Source organism: Nicotiana tabacum, chromosome 14 (genome assembly GCF_000715075.1).
Source record: "Nicotiana tabacum cultivar K326 chromosome 14, ASM71507v2, whole genome shotgun sequence".
NCBI classification, from domain to species: Eukaryota; Viridiplantae; Streptophyta; class Magnoliopsida; order Solanales; family Solanaceae; genus Nicotiana; species Nicotiana tabacum.
The window spans coordinates 40,381,250-40,387,736 of record NC_134093.1 but is presented as its reverse complement, the minus strand read 5'-3'; positions in this window follow the sequence as shown (position 1 = coordinate 40,387,736).

Genomic DNA, 6,487 nt, shown 5'->3' with positions numbered 1-6,487 from the left:
GTTATGCTTTCCTTAGTAAGACTAAGGTTGTTGCATCAAATACTATCATTACAGTTATTGTTCTGTTCTTTCATAGGGATGCTTCAGTTTTATTAGATCCGAGTTCCACTTGCTCGTATGCGTCATCTTATTTTGCTTCATATTTTATATGTCTCGTGATTCTTTGAGTACTCATGTTTATGTGTCTAAGCCTGTTGGGGTGTTACATCCCGTACTTTTCTACAGAGAATTTGTGACCATAAGATTTCCGTAAGTTTAATAGCATTGATACCGTTAGATATTATGTTAATGTGGTATTTTTTTTTTTAGTGGAGTATTTTAGTAGAAGTTTTATAAGTATAATTTTGGATAGTTACCATTATTACTATTTTCGAATATGGTAAATTATACACATAATATAAGAAAGTTTATGAGATTTTCTTTATTGTAAAAATAGAAGTTATTTTCTCACAAGAAAAGAAGGTTATCTTTTTACCATTTTAAGAATTAAGCGTACGAGAATTTGTACTCTTTATATGAGATTAGAAAAATTAGAAGTTTAGAAAATATATATATTGTTACATGTATGTTTTGATAAAATAATAGTATATGTATTTATTTTATATGGTACCACATGACCACGATAGTAGGGTATATATAAAGTGTGTTAAAAGTGGGTAGTATTTTAAGTAAATTGAGATAGTTCTAAATTATGTGGGTAATTGATTAATTATTAGATAATAAGTCATTACCTAGTTAATTAATAATTAGTGGGAGATTAATTAAAACTCTTTGGATAAAGATAAATACCCTCACATGGCAACTTTTGCCTTAGAAACATTGTGACTCTTACATTCATTAGGTTAGGTGGCATGAATTAAGATAAGACTTTGAAAAGGGATAGTAGGTGGAAGCAACTATTTGGGACTTCTCTAGTTTATTTATTATTCTTTATAATTGGTTATGTTTTGTTAACATTTTACCCACCATATTTCTCTTTATAACGTATTAAGGTTAACTTTTTGGCCAATTGAAAAGATCGTTCCTTTTCATGTAGTGAAGAGCTTTCCTTTTAGTTTTATAAACTTGCTGAAATGCTAGCATTAGGAGTTCCACTATAGTCAATTTCTTGCAGTGAAGACGTCTACAAAGGGATGCCAAGAAGGCTTCAATTTGATCTGATGCAAAGTGAGTATTTATGAAATAAGAGCTTCCTGTTTAATTGACTATGGTGGTTTGAGAATGATCAAGGCTATTTGCGGGAGGAGGCAATCAATATTAAATATGGAATGAAGGGTTTTTGAATCAATAACTATCCTTAAGGGTTTGCTGTTAGAAGGTTAATGAACAAATGGGATTTACTTATAAAGTGAAACAAAATTCTACGAGGACAGCAGGAAAACCAGGTATGTGAGGATATCCCCTTCATTCTTTTGCATGACTCCGATTGTACATAATATAATGAACGAGCTCCCAAAGATACTCTACTCTTAGAAGCTAGCAGTACTTACATTGCTGCCCTTCTTATGAAACGATTGATATTGATGTTACTTCTTCTATTTTTATATTATCAATGTTGTTGGTAGTTTCTGATTCTTATAAGATTCTTGATGAAGAGTTAATCCTAATAACATGTACGAAGGATACCGACCTTACGTCACTCCGAAAGGTTCAAAATGTGATTCCAATGAGTCCAGCATGCATCATATATATGTATCTATTTTACTCTACCGAGCCGCGCTATAGTTGGCCGGGTACGGCACCTATTGTGCAACCACTGATCAGTTGGGTTTTACCGAGCTCCACGTGGCCGGGTATGATTCTACCGAGCCCTATGATGGCCGGGTACGTTTTACCGAGCCTATTATGGCCGGGTACGATATGATGATGGTGATGCCCACAAAGGCGTATGTTTTAAAAGTTTATGTATATATATGTATGTATTTAAAAGTTTATGTATATATATGTATGTATCATGTATTTCATGTCAGTAGTCCTCAGAGGTACCCAGATGTCACAGGTTGTATATTCTCTATCCCTGGTTACATTACTGTTCTTACTTATGCTTTCCTGCCTTACATACTCAGTACATTATTCGTACTGACGTCCGTTTTATTTGTGGACGCTGCATGTCGTGCTGCAGGTCCTGATAGACGGGTAGAATCAGTTTGACAAGCCCTCATAGTAGACCAAGTTGGCATTCAGCGAAGGATCAGTAAGACTCCACCTCATTCGGAGTGCAGCCGAGTCTATGAGTTATCGTGTCAGAGTTTTTCTACAGACTTATGGGTATGCCGGTACCCTATCCCATTTGATGTCAAATAATCTTAGAGGCTTTATAGACAGAGGTTCATTTTGTACAGTATGTCAGAGGCCTTGACGGCCCATATGAATTTATGTTTTAAGAAAAACGATTCAGTGATACAGTGTTTTTCCCACTTACGCTTGTACATTATGAGTTGTGGCCATGTTGGGTCATGATAGTTACAAAAGTAATGAGTTCAGCTAACTCGACCTATGTATGTTCTAGTTTTGGTCGAATGATCATGAGTTACAGAGTGGTTCGCTCGGGCCAGCACGGCACCGGGTGCCAGCCACGCCTCACCAGGTTTGGGGTGTGACAAAGTGGTATCAGAGCGGGTTGTGTCCTAGGAAGTCTACAAAGTCGTGCCTAGTAAAGTCTCACTTATGAGTGTGTTGCGCGCCACATTTATAATTGAGAGGCTATAGGGCATTTAGGAAATGTTTCCCTTCTTTTGTTTCCAAATCGTGCCATAGAGCTGAATCATAAAAAGTCAGTATGAAGCTTTCGCCAGATTTTGTATGCACCAGAGGTGCAGGTATTACAGTAGAGCTTTAAGGCGTAATATGGAAGGGAGTTTATGAAAGAAACAGAAGATACGATACGAGATTGAAAGGTAAGTAAGGTAAAGGTGAAGAAGATACGAAATATTCAAGTACAAGAGATTGTGAATAGTCGAGACTTCAGATAAAGGTTTGGTTTTAGTTTAGTTACAGAGGAGACCCTAGTAAAATTTTTGTAAATTCCTAAGAGTTAACATTCGCGGACGAATGTTCTAAAGGGGGGGAGGATGTTACATCCCGTACTTTTCTACAGAGGATTTGTGACCATAAGATTTCCGTAGGTTTAATAGCATTGATACCATTAGATATTATGTTAATGTGGTATTTTTTTTTTAGTGGAGTATTTTAGTAAAAGTTTTATAAGTATAATTTTGGATAGTTACCATTATTACTATTTTCGAATATGGTAAATTATACACATAATATAAGAAAGTTTATGAGATTTTCTTTATTGTAAAAATAGAAGTTATTTTCTCACAAGAAAAGAAGGTTATCTTTTTACCATTTTAAGAATTAAGCGTACGAGAATTTGTACTCTTTATATGAGATTAGGAAAATTAGAAGTTTAGAAAATATATATATTGTTACATGTATGTTTTGATAAAATAATAGTATATGTATTTATTTTATATGGTACCACATGACCACGATAGTAGGGTATATATAAAGTGTGTTAAAAGTGGGTAGTATTTTAAGTAAATTGAGATAGTTCTAAATTATGTGGGTAATTGATTAATTATTAGATAATGAGTAATTACCTAGTTAATTAATAATTAGTGGGAGATTAATTAAAACTCTTTGGATAAAGATAAATACCCTCACATGACAACTTTTGCCTTAGAAATATTGTGACTCTTACATTCATTAGGTTAGGTGGCATGAATTAAGATAAGACTTTGAAAAGGGATAGTAGGTGGAAGCAACTATTTGGGACTTCTCTAGTTTATTTATTATTCTTTATAATTGGTTATGTTTTGTTAACATTTTACCCACCATATTTCTCTTTATAACGTATTAAGGTTAACTTTTTGGCCAATTGAAAAGATCGTTCCTTTTCATGTAGTGAAGAGCTTTCCTTTTAGTTTTATACACTTGCTGAAATGCTAGCATTAGGAGTTCCACTATAGTCAATTTCTTGCAGTGAAGACGTCTACAAAGGGATGCCAAGAAGGCTTCAATTTGATCTGATGCAAAGTGAGTATTTATGAAATAAGAGCTTCCTGTTTAATTGACTATGGTGGTTTGAGAATGATCAAGGCTATTTGCGGGAGGAGGCGATCAATATTAAATATGGAATGAAGGGTTTTCGAATCAATAACTATCCTTAAGGGTTTTTTGTTAGAAGGTTAATGAACAAATGGGATTTACTTATAAAGTGAAACAAAATTCTACGAGGACAGCAGGAAAATCAGGTATGTGAGGATATCCCCTTCATTCTTTTGCACGACTCCGATTGTACATAATATAATGAACGAGCTCCCAAAGATACTCTACTCTTAGAAGCTAGCAGTACTTACATTGCTGCCCTTCTTATGAAATGATTGATATTGATGTTACTTCTTCTATTCTTATATTATCAATGTTGTTGGTAGTTTCTGATTCTTATAAGATTCTTGATGAAGAGTTAATCCTAATAACGTGTACGAAAGATACCGACCTTACGTCACTCCGAAAGGTTCAAAATGTGATTCCAAAGAGTCCAGCATACATCATATATATGTATCTATTTTACTCTACCGAGCCGCGCTATAGTTGGCCGGGTACGGCACCTATTGTGCAACCACTGATCAGTTGGGTTTTACCGAGCTCCACGTGACCGGGTATGATTCTACCGAGCCCTATGATGGCCGGGTACGTTTTACCGAGCCTATTACGGCCGGGTACGATATGATGATGATGATGCCCACAAAGACGTATGTTTTACATTTTACCGAGCCTATTACGGCCGGGTACGATATGATAATGGTGATGCCCATAAAGGCGTATGTTTTAAAAGTTTATGTATATATATATGTATGTATCATGTATCTCATGTCAGTAGTCCTCAGAGGTACCCAGATGTCACAGGTTGTATATTCTCTATCCCTGGTTACATTACTGTTCTTACTTATGCTTTCCTTCCTTACATACTCAGTACATTATTCGTACTGACGTCCGTTTTATTTGTGGGCGCTGCATGTCGTGCTGCAGGTCCTGATAGACGGGTAGAATCAGTTTGACAAGCCCTCATAGTAGACCAAGTTGGCATTCAGCGAAGGATCAGTAAGACTCCACCTCATTCGGAGTGCAGCCGAGTCTATGAGTCATCGTGTCAGAGTTTTTCTACAGACTTATGGGTACACCGGTACCCTATCCCATTTGATGTCAAATATTCTTAGAGGCTTTGTAGACAGAGGCTCATTTTGTACAGTATGTCAGAGGCCTTGACGGCCCATATGTATTTATGTTTTAAGCAAAATGATTTAGTGATACAATGTTTTTCCCACTTACGCTTGTACATTATGAGTTGTGGCCATGTTGGGCCATGATAGTTACAAAAGGAATGAGTTCAGCCAACTCGGCCTATGTATGTTCTAGTTTTGGTCGAATGATCATGAGTTACAGAGTGGTTCGCTCGGGCCAGCACGACACCGGGTGCCAGCCACGCCTCACCAGGTTTGGGGTGTGACATGGGGATTCTATTGTAGTATATTGCGTCTATCGTTCGTGTTTGGTCTCTATCCGGGGTTATAAGACCAGGGTGGACCTCTTGTTACTCTATATGGTGTACTTTGATGTGATTTTGGGCCTGGATTAGTTGTCACCATATCACGTTATTCTGGATTGTCACACTAAGATAGTGACGTTGTCTATGCTGGGATTACCGAGGTTAGAGTGGAGACATACATTGGGTCATGTTCCTAGTATGGTGGTGTCCTTTCGGAAGGCACATCGGATGGTCGATAAGGGGTGCTTAGAATACTTAGACTTTGTGAGCGATGTTAGAGATGATACTCCTACCATTGAGTCAGTTCCGCTAGTGAGAGATTTTCCAAATGTGTTTCCAGCAGACCTACCGAGCATGCCACCTAATAGGGATATTGATTTTGGTATAGACTTACTGTAGGGCACTCAGCCCATCTCAATTCCCCAATATCGCATGGCACCAATGGAGTTGGAGGAATTAAAGGAACAACTTCAGGAGTTTCTTGATAAGGGTTTCGTCAGACCTAGTGTCCTGCCTTGGGATGCTCCAGTTCTATTTGTGAAGAAGAAAGATGGCTCTATGAGGATGTGTATTGACAACATGCAGCTGAACAAGGTTACATTCAAGAACAAGTACCCATTATCGCATATTGATGATTTGTTCGATCGGCTTCAGGGCGCTAAGGTATTCTCGAAGATTGACTTGAGATCAGGATACCATCAATTGAAGATTCGGGCTTCAGATATTCCGAAGATGACTTTCAGGACCCGCTATGGCCACTATGAGTTTTTGGTGATTTCTTTTTGGCTGACTAATGCCTCAGCAGCCTGTATGCACTTGATGAACATTGTGTTTTAGCCACATATTGATTCCTTCTTCATATATTTTGGTGTATTTATGCAATCGGGATGATCATGAGCAGCACTTGAGGATCATGCTACTGACTTTTGAGGGAGA